Here is a 26,543-nt window from a genome sequence, read left to right on the forward strand (position 1 = left end):
GCAGTGTGGACACAGGCAGTGACAAGGGCCTGGATGGGGAAGAGACTTTGGCTTGAGCATCTTGCATGCAGCAAAGCTTGGATAAGAAAACTGGTACAGCAGGTTGAGACCTGCTGGCTGTGGTATTAAACTGCAATTCCAAGAAATGAGGAAGGAATGAGCATTTTCATAAGATTTCTGTTTGTGTAGAGTCTATGGTAAGTTTCAAAAGACTGGATTCATAGATTAGAAGTTCTTCCTGGAGGAACACCTCTTAAGAGCAAATTTCAATACATTTGTTGAATAAAGTCCCATCCCTTTCCTTGCACTTTTAACAATCTGGGTCTATTTCCTTTGTTTATCCCAGGTTTCTGGTTCTAAGATGTGTGGGCTGAGGTTGACTGTGGGCCCACACTGCCTCCTTGTGCCAAATTTGTGCATAGCACTCAGCAAAACCACTCCCCAAGACAGCAGGGGGTGGAGAGCTCAGGGAGTGAGTCATATCCCACAATGCTCAGTGCCCTATTCACTAAGTTTTTTGATGGAGAGACTGATTTCATTAACAATGATGTCAGGACAAGCACTCACGTTCCCCTTCACAGTCACATTGATGGGAGGGGAGACAGTCTATGTTCAGGACCTGCCTCTCCCAGCCTCCTGGGCTCAAGGGAAATGATGAGACCTCTGCCTGCTTCTGTTGGCACCCGACCCCCTGGCTTTGTGCACCTTAAGTTATGGTTACATTTTTGATCAAGGAGAATAATATTTTTTTCACTCTTTTTTGATCTTCACATTCTTTTCTAATTATAATGAGAATTTCAGAATTAGTTTTTGGGTCCTTGAGAGGACTTCCTATGAGAAGAGTAGACAGCAAAAGTAGACTCAAAATCGCCCTGAGCACAAGGGGGAAGCTGTCTCTAAAGCACAAAACTCTCTCCCTGCATGGAAGATAAGTTCAATGTCTTCTGCTGAACATCGAGGCCCATCCAGATCTGGCTTTACCTTCCTTTTTAGCCTCAACTCTAGACACTTCCTCTCTATGCATCAGAGCTTCCCTCAAAAAACATTTCAAGTCGCTGCCTGGAATACTCTCTGCTCAACCTTTATTCTGGCCCACACCATCCTTCCAGGGAGCTCCTATCTACCCACAAGACTCAGAGCAAATACAACACTTCTGCAAGTCTTTCCGGGGCCCGAAGTCAGTCAGCTTCCATGGAGTTCAATGGTTTGTCCATCTCTCTTCTTGGGGTCCCTCGTGCCTAGTAACAGCAGCCTGACTTCCGGCAGGCACTCAGTGAAGGCCTGTGGGGGAATGCATAAACTGTCCCAGCTCCATGATTTGCCGGTGGCCAACATGGTGGATGGATAGTGACTTGAAGAGGCAGAAGGTTAGAGAGAAGAAGGAAGAATAGGAGTAGGTGCATGAGGAGTACTGAAACCCCTAATGTGTCCCCCCAAACCTGCCCTTAACATCAAAACAGATAGCGGGGCACTCATCTCCCTTGAGTCATGCTGGGTTTCCTTCCCACTCCAGGCTCTCCATGCCAATTTCTCTTGAGTTCACTCCTATATCTTCACTAACCCTGCCCACCCCCAACCTGGGATTGGCAGCCGAATGTCCTGGACCATGATGAGCCCCTGAGTACTCTCTCACTGAGTCCCAAAGACCAGCTTCAAATTCGGGATCCACAATCTATTTATTGGTGCGGGGGTCAAATATCTTTACTTCTTGGAGTCCCAGTTTCCTTGATTGTAAAATCAACATGGTAATATTTTCTCTATGTATCTTAGGAGGCAGGTGTAAAAAAAAAATCACATTTGATAATAGATAATAATGGATATGAAAGTGCTTCCTGGAAATGCTGTAGCTAATTATTATTATAATGGTAACTGATAAAAAAATAAGGTCCTGGAATATTGCTGTTGACTTCATTCTTTCATGAAAGCTGAAGCCAAAAATAGGGCAGACTCTAGGGATGGACAAATATCACATTAGCCAACATGTTGAATCAATCTGAAGCTATTAAACAGATCTTTAAGGCCTTTTATCTTCTCTTAACAAGAAACAAAGTGGACTAGACACTGAATCCTTGGGGCTCTTGTACCTGCAGCCACCCCAGAGGCAGTGTGGCTTCATGGTGAAGAATATGGGGTTTGGCATCAAATGACCTGGATTCAAAACTCATCTCTGCCAAATGGGTAGAATTACTTTAGCAACAGCTTAGCCTCTCTGTGGCTTAATGTCTTTTCAGTAAAAGGGTAATAATTTTAATAATGGCACTCATCTGTTGTGCTTATTGGGACTAGAAGCAGTGGTCCTGTAAGGCACTCTGAACAGTGGCTGGTGTGCAGTAAAGATTAGCTTTGATCATTTCCTGTTTTCTTTCTGCTCTTGGGGGTGGACTGTTTTGCTCTCATCTTGAATAAAAGAACGAGACTCAATAATGAGCAGGCAAAGGGCAAGGGCAAGAAAAACACTGGATTAAAAATTGGCTAATAAAGGCAATAGAAAGGAATTTAGCAGCTCTCTCATCCAATTCTCTCATTTTAAAAATGAGAGAACTAAAGTTCAGGAAGGGAATATTTTTCCCAAGGTTACATAAACTCAGTTCAATGTATCGACTCTTTTCTCGGGCCTATTATACTCCAAGCATTTTCCACATTTCTGTGAATAATTGGGTTAACAAAAAATAGTTCTTGCCTTTGCACAATATTTGTCAAAGTGTGTAAGCTGCAAAGTAAAGTTCTAAAGGTCAGAATTTAACCCAGAAAATGCTGGGTTAAGTAAAAATGAAACAGGTTTCTGGCTCGGGCTTTGCTCATTTCCAAGAGGGAGTTTCCCACGGGTAGCCTATGACAGGAGTCCTTCTTCCCTTGGAGTCTCATGTGGGATTCGTGCGCTGGGGCATGTCCTATGGACAATGTGGCTCTAGCTAGAAGTTCACAAAGTACTGGGGGTGGGTATATGAAAACAGATTTATGAGAAGTTCATTGGTGCCAAGGCAAAGATGGGATGTAGGCAACAGCTCAGGGGGACCTACCTTGAGCGTATAGAGCCTCCTTCCTTCTGTCTTGTGTTTTTATGTAGAGAAAATCTCCTTCCAAGGAACACTTTAGAGCACACACTTTAGGAATAGGATTTGCTCAGATATCACAGTCTCCGTATGTACTGCCTTCTCTATGCTCAGGACTTTGTTTATGCTTGCCTGTGGCACTTCTTGAATTATACCTTGTTTCCAAGCTATTGGCACAGATATAAGAATGCCTCTTAACAAATCATAGTTGCTTGAAGGCAGACACAAGTTCTTATTTCTGACCTCAGATTTATCACCTCAAGGCTTTGCTCAGTCACTACTGTTAAATGAATGAATTCAGAACCATTGGGTAGAACTTAAAAACCTCCCTGAAAAGAGGAAATACTATACTCAGGTCATTTAGTGCTATTCTCTAAATATTCCCATCTTCTCACCTTCCAGGCAAATAATAAAATGGCATTCCTTCACCTTTTTTTTTTTTTTAAATTACATGTGACCACGTCATCTGCTTTGGGAACTTAAATGTGAGTGGAAGGGATGTGAGTGTTACTGGGAAAAAGATTCAAGAGCCAATGAACCATTCATATTTCTTGCTCTGCCACGATGAGGGCAACGTTTCAGATGGTGGCTGCTCTATGAGTCTGAGGCTGAGAGTGGCTTGGAGCAGTGTTCCAGCTGCTATAGTGATGCTAGATGGACCTGGAAGCCATGTCCATTCTGTGATCCATGACTAGGGAGGTGGAGAGGAGCATGTCACCTTGTGGGTGACATGTGAAGGCATGGGTGGATGGTGGAGCTCAGAGGTCACAACTGGTAGCCTGTGTTCTATTCTGCTTACATAGCATTTTTAAAAATTTTGAATTAATTGCTATTGTTTAAAAGTGCCCCCTCCTTTTTTTTTTTACTTCTGTGGGAAAATCAAAAGATCTGGGTGATGAAGTGAGCTACTTCTTTTAGACACACTGTGCACACTGCAGGTTCTCACTATCTGTGGCCAGACCTGCTTCATTCATTTCTTTACCTGCCTGATCCTTGGAGCCATTGGAATGGGAGACCCCCATTTGGACTTGGGACACCTCAAGTTGATATAATATCAACCTAGATTATATCCAGTAGATGTTATTAGAGGTAAAACAGTGCATATTCCTCCTCTGGATTTTGAGGGCAGCTGCTCTTTCTAGAAATACATAAGATTATTTTAGGGACAGTGTCAGGGCCTAAAAGAACAAAAATGCATAACATTTGAACACATCTTTCCGTGCATAAGATGAAATAATTCTGGATTGAGACTCAAGATAGAGTCAGAGAAACCAAGAGCTTTTCTTTCTTTCTTTTTAAAAAATATATTTTTATTGATTTCAGAGAGAAAGGGAGAGGGAGAGAGAGATAGAAACATCACTGATGAAAGGGAATCATCGATTGGCTGCCTCCTGCAAGCCCCACACTGGGGACTGAGCTCACAATCTGGACATGTGCCCTGACTGGGAATCGAACCGTGACGTCCCGGTTCACAGGTTGATGCTCTACCAGTGAGCCACACCGGCCGGGCTCAAGAGTTTTTCAAAGTAAAGATGGCTTCAGTTAGACCAGATTGGGAAGTCGTGGCTTTTGGTTCTGTTTGCAAATCAGCCATGCCCTTTTCCCTTCCTGTAAGTGGGCTAGATCGAGAGAAGATAAAGATGGAAGTTGTTAAGAGAAAGTGGACAGTGGGCAGAGACAAGACCGCTAGAGAGGTTGGAGTGTGGAGGAGAAAGTTACATAAAGGCTTCAGAGAAACTCTGTTGAGACTGTTTCGGATCAGCAGATAAAAGAAGCAGTGGAACAAACACAGAAGAGAACAAAGGCAGCAGAGGAAACCCACAGGGATCAGCAGATAAGTCAGGGGAAGAAGACAAAGGGAACTAAATTTAACCAGGGAGAAAAGATGCCTCAGCCGGGCCAAGAGCAGGCTATAAATACCTTCAAGGCGACAAGCTCCAGAAAGAAAGGAAGGATTATTCACTCTCTCCCCAGATGTAGGACAGAGACAGGGACCAGAAGGAAGCAAAGACGGCGTCAGGCTGCTGGGCCCAGGGGAATAGAGCAGTGTTTGTGCCCTGCTAGGAACTGGACAGTGAGTGGGGACCGGCTCCTGGGCAGCTGCTTAAAGTGGGATGTCCTCCAGGCTTTCCCGTGGCTGCCAGGCCTGGGACCCTTCAGAGACCACCAGTCCCTTGCAGGGCTGCATCTCTGCTAAAAGAATCCCTTTGGCTCTAAGTGTCATGGCTGACTGGTAGCCTCCCAGCCACTTCCTTTCTCTAACTTCCATCTTTTCTCTTTATCAAATGGGAATAATTGCTGGTCACTTCATAAGGATGGTGTGAGGAGCAAATGAGCTTTGTATGCCAGGAGGATTTGGAAGCCTAAAAGTCTGTGGCAGATGGAAGAAGTTTGCTCTGCCCGATAACCGCTGGCCTTCGTGTTCCCAGGCCCCACAGCCAAGCGGGTCAGGGCCACTGTTAAAGGATAGGAAGGTCTCTCTCCCTATTTCTCTCCCCCTCTCCCCCCATCACTTGCATTCTCCCTGTGTTCTTCACTCAAACATTCCTTAATGCCCTGGTGATGCACACGTGAGGCCTTGGAGACATGCCCCAGACCAAGGCTCAGTCTGTCTGTCCAGAGTTAAAGGCTCAGTAGGGAGACACAGACATGGACCCACAGGACTTCCTTCTAGTGAGATAGTGATAATGCTGCCAGTGATCCAGGAGGAGGGGGTGGTCCAGGCGAGAGGAAGAATGTGAACCAACGTACAGAGACAGGAATAGCACACTGCATGCTGGGGAACTGCAAACAGTTCAGTGAGGACTGGAGCTCAAGGAGGGATCACCTCCAGGCTTGCCTGGGCTGCAGAGTAGTGTGAGGTGAGGCTGTTTTATGCAGGGTCTTGTAGATTGAGCCAAGCATCTTTGTCCTACTGTGGGGGTGGGAGGATGGTGGGTAGGGGCGGGATTCAGTGATGGGTTTGGAGCAAGGAGTGCCAAGGTCACCTCTTCATTTTAGATAGCGATCTCTGTAGTCAGTGGGTGGTGGATTTAGGCCAGGGGTCTGAGCAGACACTGCCCTACTCCTGATACACAGTTTGCCAGGAGCCCAAGCGACCAGACCACATGGAGAGCGGGAAAGGGTTAATGTAGGAGCTGAGCTGAGACTAATGAGTGAAAGTGCTAATTAACTGAGGGCAGGTGTCCAGGAAATGGCCCAGTTTGTGCTTCCTTGCTTAGGCTGATGATAATATACCACTCGTATTCCATATTTTTCCTTGGAGGAAACACCACCCTGGGGCCCAGTTTCCGTAACTGAGGAGCAGGACTGGGTGCCTCCTCTTGTCCCTTTCTCCTTCCTGTTCGCATTTCTGTTTGAGAAACAAAGGGAATGGGCTGGGTAGAACAATGCCATCATGAAAACTCCCCAAACAGAATTTTATGGTAGAAGGAAGCTTTAAAGATCATGAGTCCTAGACATCTTTTGAAGGTTACATCCAGCTCCCACCATCTAAACTGAGAAAAAGATGCAATCTCTTCTACAATCAAAAGATAGTAGAAGTTAGCTGGGGATTTATCATTTTGATTGAAGAATCCCAAATATAACACTAGATGTGTTGCTTGTTAGACATACCTAATAATTTTTCAGCAATTTAGAATTTAAAATAATGTAAGAGATTCTGAAAAGGTAGATATTTCAAATGGAAGCTTTCTGAATGGTCAAGGATTTTTCCCCCCAAGGCCTCCAGGGACTCTGGCTGATTGGAAAATTTCTGTTTCTTCCCCTGGTAGATAGTGGGTAAGATCAAGAATCTCAGGTCAGACAAGTTTCACATACAGACCTCATCTCAGAGTGGCTTTGGCCAAGTGACAACCTCTTTAACCCCTGTTCTGTTCTTAAATGGAACCAAAGGTAGTCCATGCTTCATTGGGTTGCAGCGGGCTGTTTGTAAGTCTCTCTGTAACATGCTAACTGTTACCAGTAGTCTTAGGAACATGATTTCTAGGTCACAGGGCTGGGGCAGGTCAGAGAGTGGATCTGGCTGGATGCCTAAGTGGCAACAACAGAACACTCTGACCGACTTTACGAGACAGGACATTTTTTATCTGTCATCACTGATATGGGACGTGCTGCAGAAGTGCTGGAGATGGCATCAGAGGTGCCATCATCTGTGTCTCCTCTTTGTCATCCTTAGGTTTTCAGGCTGGCTTCATGCTAGGCCCCAGATAAGTGCAGACAGTTCAACTGGATTTGTGAGACACACATTTCTAGGAGAACAGAGACACATCTATGGTGTCTATAATGATGAAATCCTTCCTGGAAGCCCCCAGCAGATATTTACTCCACATGCCTTCTGGCCTGAGTTTGGCCACACCCCTGTTCCTAAGCTAATCACTGGCAGCAGGAATCAGTTGAACACATTTGCTTTTTTACACCATGCCTCTGAGCTGGGGGTAAGGTCACCTTTCTTTCCTTCACGTGGAGAAGGGTAGATTTTTGAATAAAAGTGGGTTATGTTAGCAAGAAGGCAGGAAGAAATGGATATAGGATAGGCAACCAAGTGTTAACTCTGCAGAGTTCATTGAGATATCTGTAGTAGTTGGCTAGGGCTACTAAGCAAAATACTATACACAGGGTGGCTTAAACAATACAAATAGTTTTATGGCAGAATAGTATTGTTTTTGTGATAGCATGGATGGACCTGGAAAGTCTTATGCTAAGTGAAATAGGTCAGTCAGAGAAAGACAAGTACCATATGAATCCACTTATATGTGTAATCTAATGAACAAAATAAGTGAACAAACAAAATAAAAACAGAGAATAGACTGACAGTTGTCAGTTGGGAGAGAAGGGTTGGGTAGGAGGGTTGTGTGAAAAAGGAGAAGGGATTAAGTAAATAACAAACAAAAAACAACCAAACCTACAAACCTCATAGATAGGCAATAGTATGATGATTACTAGAGGAAAAGAGGTTGTGGAGGAAGATAGGAGAAGGTAAAGGGAGGATAAATGGTGATGGAAGGAGACTTAACTTGAGGTTGTGAACATACAATACAATGTACAGATGATATATTATAGCATCGTACCCCTGAAATCTTTATAATTTTATTAACCAATATCACCTCAATAAATTCAATAAAAAACAACATAAATTCATTTTCTCAAAATTTGGTTGCTAAAAGTCCAAGTTGAAAGTGTCAGCGGGTTTGCTTTCTTCTGATATCTCTCTGGCTTGCAGATGGCTGCTTTCTCACCGTGTATCCTCACAGGGTTGTCTCTTGTCCACATTATGTCTGTGTCCTGATCTCCTTTTCTTAAAAAGGACAGCAGTTATATTGGATTAGAGCTCACCCATATGACCTCTTCTTACCTTAATTACCTCTCTAAAAGCTTCATCTCCAAACATAGTCACATTCTGAGGTACTGAGTGTCAGAACTTCAACATATAAATTTTGGAGAAACACAATTCAGCCCATAACACCATCTAACCCTCTCACTTTATAGATCGGGAAAAAAAAATTGAGGCCTGTAGAGAGAGCTGTGATCTGTCAGAAATTACATGAATTCTTCAAATGCACAGACTCACACACTCTCTTACACTTTCAATAGTGAATTTTTACCCCCTTGAGCTACCGCACTAAACCGTAAGTTAGCCAAGTGTGTGGTGTGATATTGCAAAGCCTAAGCAAAGTTAAAAGTTTCTCCACCTCATCCCTTACACTTGGGGATTCTCAGAGCCTTACTAAGGTCAACACATTTTGAGAGTATGCTTTGAAAAGGGATACGATATATAGCATTTCCCAAAATGAATGTGGAACCCTTTTTTCAAGCTTCTGGAAATGGTGGTCTGGAGTAGTGCTCCCTAACTTTTACTATGACCTGTCATGAGTAGAAAATGATAACATTTGTTTGGCATCCTGGGTAGATGCTTCTGGCTGTTCATTACCAGAGATGACCTTAGAGGTTCTGACTGCCTAGGCCCAGCCTGGCTACTCTGAGCATGGCACAGCAGTTGGGGAACTGGTCTAGACTCCTCACAAGTTAGAAAACCACAGGCCCAGAGACAAGACCATCAGCCTTGACTATAGAGCTTCCTGGATCCCTGCATGATCAGCCTGTACGACTGACAACTGTAAGGAAGCAGATCCCAGCACCATGTTTCTAGAAATTCATCCTCTGGATGCCTTTTCCCCTTCTTCTATTCCTCTATGATTCTCACTTTGTTCTCTTACCCTTTCCCTTCCTTCCACATCTTTTATCCTTATCTCTTCCTTTCTGCAAAATAGACAGATGACAGACAGACACATCTACTCACATGCATACAGGTGATAAAGGATGGCGCTGGTGTGTGGGCTCAATCCCCAGTAGGGGGAATACAGGAGGCAGCCCATTGATGTTTCTCCCTGCCCCCTCCCTTTCTCTCTCTCTAAAATCAACAAAAACATTAAAAAAAGGATGGTGTTGATGTAGATGGATTAAATAGAGCTAATTGATGATGGGAGTAGGTAAAACAATACTTGGCACTTAGATATTCCAGGCCCCGTTAGAATAACACACACAAACTTTTTAATGAAAGAGAAATGGCAGCTGAATAAAGAGAGCTGTGAGCTGACAGATATGCTAGGGTCCCAGCTGCTCCAACAGCAGTGGAATAATTTTCCTGGCTTCCTGTCCCCCTCCCCAGCACTGCAGGTCAAGGCAATGAAGGCATAACTCCCCAGCAGGGACACATTTAAGAGACTTCTGGATGTGTAGGCACAGAGGAAAGACCATGTGGGGATACAGTGAGAGGGCGTCTGTCTGCAAGCCAAGGAGAGGGGCCCCGGGAGAAACCAAACTGTCAATATCTTGATCTTAGACTTTTAGTCTTTAGAACTGTGAGAAATACATTTCTATTTCTTAAGCTACAAGGCTGTGCTATTTTGTCATGTCAGCCCTAGCAAAGACACACACCTGCTGTCACCTGCTGCTGTGTTCCTTGACACTGGTTTCCGACTTGGATCCTTGTTTACCGACTGCTCTGAGGCAGGTTGTTCAGTTTAAAAGAAAGCTGCTCAGCTTCCCATGTTTGAATCATGGTCCTGCCACTTACCGTCTGGGTAACCTCAAGCAAACTGGGTAACCTCCCCAATCTTCATTGTCTGTGAAAGGAGATAGGGATACCTTTCTCAAAGGAGTCTTAATAATAAAATAAAATTATTAACAAATCTGTTTTGTTAAATTGATATAGCAATACCTGATATAAATAAGATGGATAGAAGACAAATTAGACAATGTATGTTGTACATGTGTATTTGGCACAAAGTTGGGACTTAATCATTGTTATGTTCCTTTCCTACAAATTCCCTATGCTGCACCAGCTCCCATGCATTCTCTGCCTGGTGCTGAACCAGCTGTAGCTGCCTGTGAGTCTCATGTCATAACTGTCAGACTGGTCTTCCTGCCTTAGTCATCATATTCCTTTTATTGGCTTTATTTTTCCTCCTTAGTATTTATTACTAGCTTATCTATTATATTTAATTTTACTTATTTCTCATTTATTTTTCTCTCCTTAGAGTTGTAAGCTTCTTGAAGATCTGGCACATGGTAGACACTTACTCTTAACTGTTGAATGAGTGAGTGAGTGAATGAATGAATGAATGAAGAAATGGTGGGGGCGAAAGACAGAATCTAGGGAGTCGAGGGGGAAGTAAGTATCATGGTGGCTACATGTTCTGAATCTAGAAGGTCCAAATGTTGGCCTCACCAGTTTCCACACCCTGTTGCTTGGATGTGAGGATCAAGTGAGCCAACACAGTAAGTGTAGAGAATGGCACCCATCAGAGCCCAATAAATATCTGTTATAGCTCCTGACAAATTGTAGAGAAGTTGGTGAGGAAGCAGTGGTAAGGTGTACCTAGGACTTTTTCTGGATCTTTGAATGAGAAGGAGAGGAGAGTAACTGGATAAAAATTAGGCAAATAGGCTCAAGAGCACGTAAGCGGGCTTCCCTCTCTGTGTGACTTAATTCTCCACTGGACCATGTGGTTCTGTATGTACCCCACTCAGTACCAAGCAGTGACTTTGGGACCAGGTATTTCTACTTAGAGTAGATCTTCAGGAATAATGAAGTCCAGTCAGCTGGCCTTGTTGTGAACTCTTAACATGGATGTGGAGATAGCTTTTCTTCCCAGTTTATTTTATGAAGACAGTAAGGCTCTCAGCAGGTTACCACTGACATGAGATCATAGAGCTGCAAGTTCAAGGGCCAAACTGCAAACCCAATCCCTCTGAATCTAATGGCAGCCAGTGGTCTCTCTAGTCATAATGGAGTGGGAGGGGAGTGGAAACTTTGGTACCATTTCTCCAGAAATAAAAACCATTTTCGTATCCTTATGTGTCACTTGGATTCCACTCAGAAAAAAGTAGGTTTTCTACTTTTGCAATTTGGGTTTCTGTCATGTGAGATCATCAGTTACCACCTGTGTGGGAGCTGAATTTAATGCCATGGGTGGATCAATTCTAAATCAACTGGAGGGGGTGGGAGAAGTTGAGTGTCTCTTACCAGGAAAAGGCATTGTCTTTTATTGAATTTTTTGATTTTCAAGAAATTTTCCTAGGTGATGTGGAATTTCCAAATGCTGGTTGTCAGAACATGGGTGGTTTCTCCAAAGGTAAAGCTGAGTGTGTAGAAGGAAGCAGCTAAGTGTAGAGTAAGGTCGACATGGCACAATGGGCCTTAGAGTTTCAAGCCCATAAATGCTTTGATTGGAATCCAGAACCTATTACAAAACTTTTTTTGGACGGTATTAAAAAATCTGACTATTTCACATAAAGTTCTGGATTTTTCATTCTTTTGGAAAAAAGAAAAGTAAGCGCTGATAACAGTGGACCCTGTTCTACGGCAATAATTGGCTGGATCACATTGTAGGTGCTCCCTTCCAATGAGGCATGGGCCCTTCAGTTTATGACAGTCCCCTCCACTGTATCTGGTCCCACAGCCTTCCCATTTTACTTATTATCTTAATGGACACTTTGGTTTGTAATCTTTGAAATAATAGAAATGGCACTACCCTGGGAAAAGGAGACTTGAACATGAGTTCTGACGCCAAGATGCTAGCGATGTGGGGCCCTTGTCTTAAGCTCACTAGACCTTGGTTAATTCACACACGAAAGGGAATATTATCTTACCATGTGGATGTGTTTGGAACAGCTGATTTATTCATGGTCTACTCATGTTCATGTCTGTTGTGTATATAACATATACTCAACATCGGAGGAGCAATGTGGCCAAAGCAGGTGCTAATCTGATTACTTAGTGGAAGAAACATAATTTACATACATGGGGAAATACAGGTTGCCCCGGGGACACATTACAGGGACATCTTGGGTTCAAGGAAGGCCTTTAGAAGGAATTGAGGTTTAAATTGAGACTTGAAGGATGAGCAGCTATGGTTAAAGTACAGAGAAGAGTGTCCAAGGCAGAGAGAACAGCATGTACAAAAGATTACATTAGAGAAAGCATGGCATGTTTGAGAAACTTTAAGGAATGTGATATAGCCAGAAAAGAATGGAAAGTGAAAAGAAAAAAGAAAGCTGGAATTGGAGAGAGGAACAAAGGGAAGATTGCGAAGGGATTTGGAAGGCTCATGAGGCCAAGAAGTGCAGTGCCAGTTTTAATTTTGGATGTTTAATGTTGAGACTTGCCTGCCTCTCTAGCTATTCACGAAGCAGACAGAGCAAATGGACTGGAGAGGTCCCAGGTATCAACATGGGCATTAGAAAGCCTTTCCCCAAGAGTAAATAATTATTAGCTGGTTGATGATGGATCACAGTTGAGTCTGACCAGACTAACTCCTCATCTAAATGTGTTTATACTTAGCAAACAGAACACACAATAAAAAGATACTTGTAATAAATTATATTTTAATAGGAAACAAAGAGTGCCCCCGTCAGCTCCTTTTGTCTAGAGTAGTTTGACAACTGCACTATGTGTTGTCAATTAACTGGGCCACTTGCGAAGGACATCTGAAAAATTAATCAGCTTCAAAATGAGTTTCCCAGAAAACCCATACTTGTCAAACCTGTAATGGTAACTACAGAATGGTTGCCTGGGTGACATTTAAACACAAAGACAGTAATAGAAAAAAAAAAATAGGCACTCAGGTTCTTCTAAAATTTGATCTAAGTTTCTGAAATGCTGGGCTTTCTTAAGGTATAATACAAGCATTACTTAAACAACACCAACTTTTACTTGACATTTCCAGGTAATTGCATAAAAAAATTCTCTTAACCAAATGCATACTTTAGTTTTTTGTATCCTTTAGGGGTGAAAACTCAGAACCAATCTCATCATTGTAATTGCCAAGCAGGACGGGAATAGGAAAATCTCCTTGCTTTTTTTTTTTGTTTGTTTGTTTTTTTGTGTGATTGAACATGCTCTCCTCTCTCAATTCTCCTTTTAGGTGGCCATCAATGTAAAGAAATCCCACGCTTCTTTTGCCCATATCCATGGGCACAATGAGCATGCTCACGTCTTCCTCATCCATGGCAGAGTTCTTGGCTGCACTCCAGTTCCAGCCCTGGTTCTAAATTGGAGCAGAGTATGAGGCAGGTCTTCCCACATAGTTTAAAAATTCCTCTTTAAAAGGATTATCTATATTCTGGCACAGAAGCTGGAAAAAAAGAGCAACCATCTCTCTCTTTTTTTTTAAATTTCTCTTTGTCTGAGATCTGGGGCACCCAGATTAACTATTAATGGTCAAGGCACAGACAGGACTTGGCTGGTGAATTATCTACATGATGTGATTGGAGAGATTCATAAGACCTCTCTGACTAATATCTCTCTGATGAGATTTCTTTAATGTTAGTTATTCCACCATTGGCAATTCTTTCTTGAAAATTAGTTATTTTTCAAGGAGTAGTACATTAGAACCAAATTAACTAATTTAGCAAACATTTACTGAACATCTATGATGTGCTATATTATATGATAGGTGTAAGGAATGAATAATAACCATTGAGTTTCCCAGTTTTAGTCATTTGCATAGCACCTTCACAGATTTTGTTATTTCCTATACTACTAATGTTTTTCTCTAAGCAGAGTCATTTTTTACTTACTAAAAAAATTTTTTTAAGGAAAACTATATTACCCCATTAATTGAGAAGTAAAGTCATTTACCATAAGTACAAAGTACACATGAAAGTAATATATAGCTATTAAACTATAAAACAATCTGTATCCTGCCTAAAACATCTCATCTCCCATTTCCTGTGTATTTGCCATAGTTTGGGAAGTATGAAGGTACTAGAACACTCTCTAAATGTGTAGTGTTCTCTGAAATGATAGTGACTTATATGCTTATTGCTATTGTACTTTTGGTGGTTAATAAAAAAGCCAAGCATTCAACCTTATTCCATCCAGATGGTATAGGTGGTTGTTTCAGAGGTGCAAACTAAATTTGTTTCTTAAAAACACACATTCATATAAGTTATGAAAAATCTCAAGAAAAGACTAAGGGTTAAATACATTCTTTTTCAATGATGATAGTCCCTAAGAGTGCAGATTTCTTAAATGAAGTACGTCATTACATGTGATGAAGTCAGCCATCAGTCCAGACCTTCTGAGCTGGAGTGGATCCTCAGAGATTATCTAGTTATATTCATCAAGATATTAAACTGTTGTAATGAAAAGACCCCCAAGTGCAGTGGCTCATTTTTCTCTTTGGGGTGAGGAGTGGGGCTTTGTCCAAGCTAGCAATGGTCCAGGTTAGTTGGACAGCTCTTGCTGCGTGTCCTCATGGCATGTGTGTTAGGGCCTGGGTGGCTGTCATGATGCTTCCAGTGGGCAGAAAAGGAGAAAAGAGAATATGGAGGTGGCACTTTGTTGTCTTAAGGCTCAAACCAAGAGTGCACACGTAGCTTCCACTCACATTCCATTGGCAGGAACTTAGCCACGTGCTCAGCTAGCTCTCCTACCATGGAAGTAGGGACAACACATTTTAATGGACAGTCAGTAGTCTCAGCCACCCTGGCCCAAAACATCTCCTTTTGAAGAGGAAGAAACAAAATCCCATAAAGAAAAAATAAGTTACCTCCATGGCCATGCCAGCTGGGAGATTTCAAAGCCATTCAAAGTCATTCAGTTATTTATCCAGCCTGCCCAGCCCATATTTTGCTGAGCAGCTATTACATGCCAGGCATTGTTCTAGGCCCCAGAGATAAAAAGAAAGACAAGATCTTTGCATTTAAGATTTTACTTCTAATTGGAAGAGGAAGATGATAAGTAGGTATAAGGAGGAAAGATAGCTTTAAGGTTAGAAAGAAGGTTGTTGAGAGAAGGCTGGCACGGATCATGTAGGTTTTATTAATGATGTCTAGGTCATTATTCTATGCCTCTTCTCTTGCTTCAGGTCTTCTGTTTAGCTGCACTCATACATGGTGGTCAGAAGGACGGTGATAGGAAGGATCACCAGCTTTTAAAGTACTATATACTGGTTCAAGGTGTGGGTAGAGTCCCATTAACCTTGGTCCTATCAGCTGGCTGCCTGTAGCTACCAGTCAAAGTATTTGGATTGACTGTGACTGCTAATGGAAACTGACAGCTTTCTTTCAGGATTAGAATTTTGAGTTCATCCCAAATGAACAGTGCTAGCAAACAACTAGTGATTATTAGGTGCCTGATGTGACAAGATTTTGATGTCTTAATTTAGTTCCCAGTGGGAGGATGCATGTCATACAAGCTGCCTGGTATCACAAATGGAAAAGCGATTTGTATAAAGAGGCTGTAGGTGAGAGTCCGGGGAAGGCAAGCTTACCTGGTGGAAGAGAGGGGCCCTGCATAATACCCTGGGCATTAAAGGAAGTGAGTGAAAGCGAAGGCAACGCTCATCAACTTAAAGAGGATTGGCTCTTATCTCAGAGCTTGGTTTGGAGAAGTATTATTTTAAAGGATTGCCTGAAAGCCATATCATCCACTCAATTTAAAACATTTACTTTAGATATTAAATTTTAGGTTTACCAAGATCATAAAAAGCCTGCTAGCCAAATTCTCTAGATCCTTTCCCTACTTTCTGGAGTAAGTTATTTCTTCTCCAACCTGTTTTTGGAGTTTTAAAAAAATGGATGCAACCTGGCTGGTGTTGCTCAGTGGTTGAGCATCGATCTATGAAGGAGATCACGGTTCAATTCCTGGTCAGGGCACATACCTGGGGTTGTGGGCTCAATCTCCAGTAGGGGGCGTGCAGGAAACAGCTGATCGATGATTCTCTCCCATCATTAGTATTTCTATCTCTCCTGCCCTCTCCCTTCCTCTCTGAAATCAATAAAAACATATTTAAAAAATAGGATGCAATATACAGATGATGTATCATACAATTGTACCCTTGAAACCTATATGATTTTAGTAACCAATGTCACCCCAATTAGTTTAACTAAAAAATAAGTGGAAGGCCTTACATTCCCTCACTAACTTTCATCTTGTATGTTTAAACCATACCTTTGAAATTATTCTAGATTTTTGTTCCATTATCTAAGATAGATGCTCCTCTTTTCGGCTTTATATCATTTATAAGCTTGATGATCTGAGCTTGGTGCAGGGATAAAGATCTGTGGAGAGCAAAGCCAGGACCCTGGTGCTTGTTAGCAAAGGCCTCCTTCTAGGCAAGTACTGTTCTACATTTCAATTAGTGTTCAGTCTGCACCATATTCACTGTTATTAATTTTCATATTAGCATTCAAAATAAAAGTCAGTAAATGTCTATTGGGAACAAATTGCGTCAGGCATTAAATCAACAGCTTTTACCTATGTTTGAATTTATTCTTCACTGAAATCTCTGAGACAGAAATGTTACATGGAACAAGGCCAAGGCTCTCACGCCTGACACATGATTTGCTAGATTTGTGTGGCAGGGAGAAAAGTCTGAGGTGTCCCAGGTTAATTTACAGCAGGCCAGAGGATGGAAGGAAGAGCCAAGAGAAGTAAATCAGGTAACAAATGCAGGGCAAAGCCAACAAAGGCTGCTTAGCATTTGTTTAATGTATACTAAAGAAACATTATTTAGTATACACTACATAAATGTGGCTGTTTCAGCGATTAGCTAAAGAGAATAGCCAGGCACCACCGATCACCAGGCAGCTCTGCTTCCTGCCTCCCTGGGAACTCCTACCACCAACCCAAAGGAGCAAACACTTCTTCCTCACGGACTCTGCATCTATCTCAGGATGAGTTCCACTTCTCAGTCTCCCACTCCGTTCATCTGTAGCCAGTGTGAAATGTTTCTTCCCTCTATTCAATGTATTAAAAAAGCCCATCCACTCAGGGCGATGGACATGGCCCCTTCTCCATCCAGCCCTGCTGCTGGTGGTTCGGACCACAGGCCCCAGGACCTGGTCCTTTTCTGGGAACATTTAGCCCCATAAACTCTTTCTTTTAGAAAAGCTTTTGGCCATGAAAGTTTTTAACATGTGAAAACTGGAAAAAAATTTAAGTTCTGCCATAGCCGGTTTGGCTCAGTGGATAGAGTGTCAGCTTGCGGACTGAAGGGTCCCAGGTTCGATTCCGGTCAAGGGCATGTGCCTTGGTTGCGGGCACATCCCCACTGGGAGGTGTTCAGGGGGCGGCTGATTGATGTTTCTCTCTCATCGATGTTTCTAGCTCTCTGTCCCTCTTCCTTCCTCTCTGTAAAAAAATCAATAAAATATATTAAAAAAATTTAAGTTCTAATATTGGTGATAATGAGCTTCAAATTTAATTCTTTTTTTTTTTTAAATGAATAAATGTTTATTTATGGCAAACTTTGGGAGTGGCTTCATTCTGAGCCTACCTTTTTGGTACGTGTATGTTTGTAATATTTGATCCTTTTTTATTACATTGGTTTGCTCTTTGCATGTGGAGTTAACTTATCTTTCATACGGGAGTGCTTTCAGGACAAGAGCAGGGTTTTTTTCATTTCAGCAGGTGAACATGGAGTGTGTCTTTATTGCTAAGACAATGTGGCCCAAGGATGAGCACAAAGATGAGGTCACAAGACCAGGGTTTGGGGCCCAGCTCCTTACTTACTTGGATATAACTTTAAATCAAGCCAATAACCTCCAAACACATTTTCTATAAATAATGGTGTTAATTGTTGTAGATACAAAATGAATGATTGTGAAGGCATTTTGCAAGCCCTAAAGTACTAAAAAATTTGTGTATGTGAGATTGCTACTGGAAATGAGAACACGGAGTACAAGCTGTAGTGCTGCAGATCTGAGCCGTGTGCGTGCATTAGAGCTCCTGGCTAAGGGAACAGAGTCAGTGGGCCCACTTCCCACCTGCGCTCTAGGAGAGGGAGCCTTAGGATGGAGGTAGAAGAGATCTCACCAGAACACAGCGGAGCTGTCAGGGCCTGGCCCATGGGTTAGCAAGTCTTTGTGTGGAGAGAACCAAAGCCAAATTGCAGCTTGTTTTTGTTTTCCTTTTTGGTTTTATAGATGCTGAAGCACTAATTAAATATGAAGATTTTGTTTGTGATACTATTTAGACCAGCGGTCACCAACCGGTGGTCCGTGGGTCCGAAAGGTTGGCCACCGCTGATTTAGACTAAAGAAAAACAAACTTTAAATTGGAATAATTTATTCTAACAAAAGTACAAAGTATGGAAAAATTAGTGTGTTTGAATGATTTCAGAGAGTAGAGAAAGGTTCACACTAGCAGGTTGAGTGTTTAGCACCTTTGAACAGAGATATTCAGAGTGCGGACACGTGACAGTCCAGGTTCCGACTGCCCAAGAACGACCCGTGATTGAGGGTGTGCTGATCACAGGACAGTGCGGTCACTTGGGTTTTTCTCTGCATGTTGAGAGTGCCACAGAAAACAAAGGGCAGGAAAGCTGTTCATTGAATTCATGGCTGGTGGCTAGAAGATCGGAGAAATGTTGAGACAGAGGAGAAAGAGCCTGGGGGGGTGAGGTGGTCAGTCAGATGGACAGTCCGAAGGCGCTGACGATGCAGTACATGGTCTTATTCTCCCATCGCACGGTGCAGCTCCCGTCAGTAGAGCTGTCCCAGAAGCAAGACCTCGCCGTGTGTAGTCCTGCTCCGTTCTTCTGCATAATTATACAGGTCACAATGTATTTGAATGGTTTTCCCAGCTTGGTGAGTTGGCTTAAAGTTTGTTCTACGACATTTGTGGTCCACTGGTTGACTTTGCTGTGCTGATGGCGTTGCCGCCGATGGCACTTTCTATAGCCTCTTTCACAATGTTGCTCACTTCGTCAACAACAAAAGTGGTCTCTTCCGCAGTCTGGTAGTCTTCCATCTTCCCCGGCGCGTCGCCTCCGCCGCCCCGAGGAGAGCGCACTCTCAAATTTAATTCTTAATGCAAATTGAGACTAAAATGAAATTGATTGGGATGTTAAAAATAATGAATTCTCTTTGTTCATAAGCTTTCAGTCTTTGGGTTCAATCAGAAAGAAAGTAAAATTAAAGATTATATGAATTGCTAGAAGTAAACCCAAAATGAAGGCGAGATGTGTTATAGATTTTACCTATATATGTATACATCTCCGAGAATAGAATCCTGCTTATGTAAGTTAATTTTCCAACTCAGGTTTAAAAAAAATTTTGAAAACAGAAATGTACATAAATAAGAGATTACCTTTAAACTCTCTAATGCTACTCAGGTAGCTTTTGGTGGAGCCAGAATTTGACATCAGCTCTTTTCTCTCCCCCTGGCCTAGGATGCTAATGTGATAGGCCCTTGAAAATGTCTTGTTGCAGTCCCAAGGCACCATTTTGCACTGCATTTCTTTCTTAGTTAACATGAGGTCATGCATGCATTTCCAGAACTGGCTCAGTCTGCTCTTCACGACCTACCGTCTCGTCTCTCTTTATGAAGTATTCCATCTTTGTCCATCGACCGCTGTTTGTTTAGCCATTCCCCTATTGTTAGCCATTTGGGTTCTTTCCAATCGCTAATTATTATAAATGGGCTTTGAAAACTAGTAAGTGCGAGACAGTCGTAAGGCTCCCTCATCATTCTTTTGTTATCACACTCCCAGGATGCAGGCGTTTTATGTCTTCCTGACCTTCTTTTTCCTAATGGCATTGTTATCAAAGCACCGGCGATCTGAAAACATAAGCCTTATTAAATCATCCACGGCGGTGCAATCAGTTTTATTTTTTCTTCAAGGATGATAGTGAAGCCCCCCAAATTCTAGGTCTGCATCTGCAATTCTTCACAAGGTTGTTAATCAAATGCCACATTTTTTCTTCTAAGTTTTGTTTTGGTTCACTTTCAAGTAAATTCATTTTGGTTCCCCTAAGCCCATGGTCAGCAAACTGCGGCTCGCGAGCCACATGCGGCTCTTTGGCCCCTTGAGTGTGGCTCTTCCTAAGCCTTAGGAGTACCCTAATTAAGTTAATAACAATGTATCAACCTATATAGTTTAAGTTAAAAATTTGGCTCTCAAAAGAAATTTCAATCGTTGTACTGTTGATATTTGGCTCTGTTGACTAATGAGTTTGCTGACCATTGCAAGCCATCCATAATTTTATTTTTAAGTTAAGAAGCCAGGAAAAATATAAACAAAATGGTTTAATGTTCTAAATTAACTGTCTAGAAAACACAAATACAAAAATACATATATTAAACATAAAGTTTACTTTCAAAGATGTCTCATTCTGCAGAACACATTTATTATACAAACGCTGGGAAATATAAAAAAGGAGATAGAAGGAAGGAAAAGGTCATAATTCCACTTTTTCAGAGATCCCACTATGAGAAGCTTGGTGTATTTCCTTCTATGCAGAATTTCTTTCTTTACATAATTATTTTGAAAAGTATTAAATGTTTAATTCACTTGAGAATAGTTTTAGGTTGTATGAAAGGTAAAAACAAAAAACATCACTGGTTAGAGTTCAGACTCCTCAGGTGGAATAATTTCTTAGGGCTGATCCTGTCTTGACCTCATTTTACCTGGGTGACTTTGGGCAAATCCTATGAACCTGCATTCTCAAAATTGGGAAGGTTGTTAAAATCGGCATTTCTGCGTTGCACACCAGGCTTATTGAATCAGAAAGAGAAGTGAGAACTACTGCCTGAACCTCCTTGGGAGTCTTCCTCTTATGCCAGTAGAAGTGGGACGGGTTTGGGCGGTCTAGGGCAGGCGTTCCTACCAGAGAGTACCCCTGGGTGGGGAAGAGAAATTCAAGAACCTGAGAATCCTGGAAACTTGTTCGCAAGTTTGTGTCACTTCACATGGATCCATTTTTGTGGAATGTCTACAGTTTGAACATGCTACAGATTTATCAAAGAGCTTCCTACCCAGAGAGGTGCCTGAGCCTTCACTGATCTAAGATCCTTTCCCCAAATCTCTCTGTAATGATTGTGAGAAGTGCCATGATGTCCCCTATGAACATCCACCTTCTTCCCCCCTGGCCAGCAAAGATATGAGACTTTCTGTCCACCTTTTCACAAGTTGTATAGCCTCAAGTAAGTTGCGTAACCCCTTTCCTTAGCTTAATTTCCCTCTTGAAAATATTAATATAGTACCATTAATATTTTATTCTGCACCTACCTACTATTTGCCAGGCTCTGTGCTAAGCACTTTTAAGAGATGATCTCATTGCAATCCACTTGACAAACCTATGAAAGAGGCACTATTATTATCTTTTTTATAAATGAGTAAACAGGCACAGAGAGGTCAAGTAACTTGTCCATGATCACACAGCTAGTAGATGAAGAAGTTGCCATTCAAAACCATGTTGGCTGCCTCGAAAGCCTATGCTAATAATAATAAGTGCTATTAGTAATAATATTATTTCTAATATGACTACCACTGGTAATTAATAATACTAATTATTATTAATAGCACTAATAATATTATTACTGAAAGTACTACTTGCAGCACAAGATAATGGAATTGAAAGCATGCACTAGCTGGTAATTATAACCAAAGGAGTAACTTGACTTCTGGAAGCCTCCATTCAACTGGGGATAAAAAATGGCATCTGCCTTGTAGGGCTGATGAGAGAGTGAAATGAACGAATGCTTACAGCATTAGCCTGCACCTGATAGATTTAAAAATATTTTTATTTTTATTTAAAATATGTATTGTGTTAAAATACATATAATACAAAATTGGCCATTTTAACCATTTTCAAATGTCCAGTTTAGTGGCATTCCTCACATTCATATTGTTGCCCATTTGCTGAATAGATTTTACTTTGTTTTTGTTTTCTAGACTATGCAGAGTGCTCAGCACAAAACCTGGGCACATTGCAAATATTGAAGAAGACCTTTCAGCTTTTCCCCTCTTGCCACTCATGCCCCTCCCTTCCCACAGCCTTCGAAAGCTCCATAATGCTGCAGAGGTTTTGGTTACTATTTTGTGTAGCGTGGGAAGCAGAATGATGGGGCACCCTATCTGGGACACATGGCTTTACCTTCTATGCCTCAGTTTCCTCATCTGTAAAATAGGGATTAGAGCAACATCTACTTAATAAGGTTGTGGTAGAGGATATAACCGTGTGAAACTCTCAGAATAGCTTTAGCCCCATTCAACTCTCAGTAAATTCTAGAGACAGCTTCAGCTATTGTTGTTGTTTCTGGGAAGGGCACACCTCATGGGTGCACGGGAGCTGGAGGCTGGCTCTGGCTCAGGTGGCTGCTTGCCCTTGTCCTTCCCCACACCCTGACCGTGAGCGCTCAGGACAAACAGAACCATGGAGGAGGAGAAGTGAGTCCTTTAGGAACCCACAGAGCTCTTTGTTCCATAAAAAGCTTCGACTCAGGCTGCTGTAGCGGCCTTGGTATTTTTGTGTCTCCTTAGCTTCTATTTCGAGAGCAGATTGGCGTGGGAATGTTTTCCTTTACATCAAGCCTCAAGTAGTTGTTGGGTAACAGCTGTTCTTATAGATAATCTTTGAGGCATTGAGATGCTGCTGAGAAACACATTTCTGGAAGTCAAAACAGCTCCCTTATTTTATTTGACCGATTCTATTTTTCTCCATGCCGTCACTCATGCTGTCACTTCTAGAATTCTCTTTTCTACCCCTGCTGCTGCCCTCATTGACTTGCTGTTATTTTCCTCTCGGAGCTTTCTCAGGTTCTCCCTGGGCTTGTGTTGTACTCTGACTTGAGTGTTGGTTAGTTCTAAAGAAGTCTCTCCCTCCTGGATGTCAGGTTCTGGAAGGTTCTAGGTCCCTTTCAATTCACAACCATTTCCTCAATGTCATAAAGTAGAAGACTATAGTGAACCTTTCTTTTTGTCCACTCAACATCCAAACACCTTACTTGTTTCGGGGTGAGGGGTCCTAAATAGGTAGGGGGAAGGGTCCCAACTCTCACACAGAAGCCAGATGAGATGAGATGTTGGCAAGAGTTAGCATTGCTCATTTCTGCCCAAGTCTGATTCTCCAGCCTCTTTGTTTTTCTGCTTTGTAAACTGCCAGACTCTCTGGACATTTCCTTTTCTATTTAAGTGGACTAATCCTGTTTTCTGTATTTGCAACCAATAATTCTTACTATTATAGCGTCATAAACATACTGGGAACTTCAGAGATGTTTATACATTTCAGTTTTCTAAAATCCTATGTAATCATTATCTATTGTTTATGTCTCCCCAACATTTTGGTCCCCCTTGGGGTATTAGAAGTCTGAATTCCTTTTTCCTAACCACCCAGTTTCCTTTTTGGTCCATGTGTTTCCAACAGAGTTGACTCCAGTCAGGGCTGCCTGGTGGGCATGTCTGGCCAAAACACTGCATCCCTCTGGCCACGGTGATTGTTTCAACGTTCAGTGATGTGACTTCATCCAGGCCCATGAGATTCAGCCCCAGGGCTTCTGCTGGAACTATTGGGAAAGAGAGGTTCCCCCACCCCTGGGGGCTACTAAGCTCATACCATGTAAGACCGGAGTCCCCAGGGACACCATGAGGGTGAGCCAACCTGAAAGGTTGTGGACATGAACTAATACAGAAGAAAGCAAAGTGGAGAGAAGAGGAAATAGAAATTCCTGATGATATTGCTTGAGGCCCTGGATTGAATTATGCCTGATTGTAATAATAATACCTGGCATGTATGAAATACTATGCACTAAGCATGAGTGCAAGCATTTCACATGTTGTATTGGTTTCCTAGAGCTGCCAAAACAAAGTTCTACAAGCTAGGCAGTTTAAAACAAATAGAAATGTAAAAAATGTATTGCCTTATAGTTCTGGAGGCTAAAAGTTCAAATTCAAGACGTTGGCAGGGCCATGCTCCCTATTCTAAACTGAACTGTGTCCCCTCCATACCTCCCTCAAATTTGTGTGTTGAAGCCTCAGCCCCCAGTGTTGACTGTATTTGGAAGTAATTTAGTTGAATAAGGTCATAGGGTTGGGTCCTGATTTGATAGAATTAGTAACCTTATAAGAAGATACACAAGAGACCTCATTCTTTCTCGCCACCATGTGAGGACACAATGAGAAGGTGGTCATCTGCAAGCCAGGAAGAGAAAGTTCACCAGAAACCAACCCTATCTGACTTTGATTTGGAACTTCTAGCCTCCAGAACTGTGAGAAAACTAATTTCCATTGTTTTAGCCAATCAGTTTATGGTATTTTCTTACAATAGCTCAAGCAAACTAATACACTCCCTCTGAAACTGTAGGGAAGAATCTTTCCTTGCCTCTTACAACTTTGGTAGTCCTAGATCTCCTTGGTTTGAAGCTGTAGCATTTCAATCTCTCCCTCCATCATCACATGGCATCTTTGTGTCTGTGTCTCTGTATCTCTCACCTCTTATTATAAGGACAGCAGTCATGTTCAATTAAAGGCAACTCTACTCCAGTATGATCTCACCTGAACTAATTACATTTGCAAAGATCCTATTTCCAAATAAAGAAATTGGTGGCACGGGGGGTTAGGACTTGAACATCTTTTGGGGGGCATAATTGAACCCATAATACATGCATTAACCCACTCAAACCCATGATTATTATCATCACACTCAGGGGAAGCAAAGCCCAGAGAACTTAACTAACATGCTTACAGTGAGTAAGGATTTGAGCAGGGATCTGGGCTCAGGTGATGTGGTGACAAAGCCTGCAGGTTTAGCCACAGCAAAAACCTGACTGAACTTAGAGATCAAATTCAATCAATTCTCTAATTTGCTTAGGCCAGTTTGAGCTGGGTTTCTGTCCCTTGTAATGGTTCATCCCCCTACCATTTGCCTTCTTCTTTCCTGTATCTGACTGACAGCTTGGCCTCAGGACTTCACTCAGATCTGCCCCTTGGGGTGTACCCCAGGTACTAGAATTACTGCTTCCTCTTCCTTCCCCACCCATCCTCCCCATCAATACTGTTTGTGCATCAGATGCTAGCTCTCAGCTGGGTTAGGAGGAAGCCACAGGAAGTAAATCAATACAGAGTGAGATGTGATTTATAGATTGTGATTTTCCTAGGGGTTTTAGCTTTTAAAAGCAGGCCATTAACCTGTTTACTGTCTGGAAGAAGTTGAGATAGTAAGGTAAGGAGGTCTTCAGGCGAAATGGAGAACTTTAGGGGAAGGTATCCTCTGCATTTCTTTAATTCCAAACAGATGATGTGTGGAAGTTCAGTGTGTGAGTCTCCCTATTGGGATTAATTATAACATCTTCTGGATGTAGCAATCTTGTATTTATAAAGTAGTGTAACAGCCTTGTGTTTATAAAGATTGCTGCTTCAGTTGTTTTAGTTGATTCAAGATTTTGTCTTTTTTCCCCCCACTAAAATCTCTTTCCCTTGAAATGTTCTTTGCCCCATGTCAAACTTTTAAAACTTACCTATAACTCAAATACCTTATACATAGAGGGTTTTAGCTGACTCCTTTCAGAATAAGTTTCTTCCTAAATAGCGTCATTCATTACAGTAATCAGCATTGAAAAGCAACAACACACCAGAGTTAGATGTTTTTCTATTTTTCTCCTGAAAAATCTCAGCTCCTAGAGATAGGGGGTGAGTCAGAATCTTACTCCTTCTTAACTTCTTAATCTTCTTAACTGAAGGTGGTCTGACACATTAGTTAAGGGCCCCAGCTTCAGAGTCAGAAAGAATTGGTTTGGAATTTCCACTGTGATGGTTATTCTTTCTAGGGCCATAAGAAGATGAACTTACACAGCATTCGTAGTTATAATGTGGACATTACCCCATGTTGTAAAGCTGTTGTAAGAATTAAATGACATATTGACTGTAAAGCTTTTAATTCAAGTTCAGTACATAAGGTTCAAAGAAGGCTATAAGTTTCTTATTTTTATAATGATCTCTCAGCAGAAGAGAGTACCTTGCATGTAGATTAGTGCTTAAGCAAATGTGTGGATTTTAATAGTTAGAATGCAATATTTCCAGGCCAATCTGAACACTGAATTTCTAGGTAACTGTGCCCTGAAGAGGAGGGTTATATTAAATTCAATTTTCATGAATAAACCTTTATTTCCCAGTGGTACTGTGAGTTAAGGCATAGTCATCTAAGTGGGCTTAATACTAGCAGCAGGGCTGATAATGGATGGCTATCTCGGATCAACTAAAA

At 41.9% G+C, this 26,543-nt stretch overlaps 1 long non-coding RNA gene and 1 pseudogene across 21 annotated transcripts in view; one reads left to right on the top strand and one right to left on the bottom strand.

Annotated features, from left to right (window-relative positions):
* The window catches only part of LOC118665031, a 147,774-nt gene that overhangs the window by 112,821 nt on the left and 8,410 nt on the right, over positions 1-26,543 (top strand). For 3 of the 21 annotated variants that reach the window (XR_004970496.1, XR_004970506.1, XR_004970511.1), the window contains one exon: positions 23,712-23,982. The exons of 2 other annotated variants lie outside the window; for them this stretch is intronic. This is a non-coding gene — a long non-coding RNA (uncharacterized LOC118665031). Of the gene's footprint in view, positions 1-10,591; positions 10,726-13,480; positions 13,636-23,711; positions 24,007-26,543 lie in introns of those variants that run through there. 16 more of the 21 variants (XR_004970502.1, XR_004970509.1, XR_004970513.1 and 13 more) reach the window with 13 other exon arrangements.
* Positions 18,614-19,351, bottom strand: LOC118665030 (annotated as a pseudogene).

The sequence above is a fragment of the Myotis myotis genome, unplaced genomic scaffold (genome assembly GCF_014108235.1).
Source record: "Myotis myotis isolate mMyoMyo1 unplaced genomic scaffold, mMyoMyo1.p scaffold_m19_p_10, whole genome shotgun sequence".
In the NCBI taxonomy this organism is placed as follows: Eukaryota; Metazoa; Chordata; class Mammalia; order Chiroptera; family Vespertilionidae; genus Myotis; species Myotis myotis.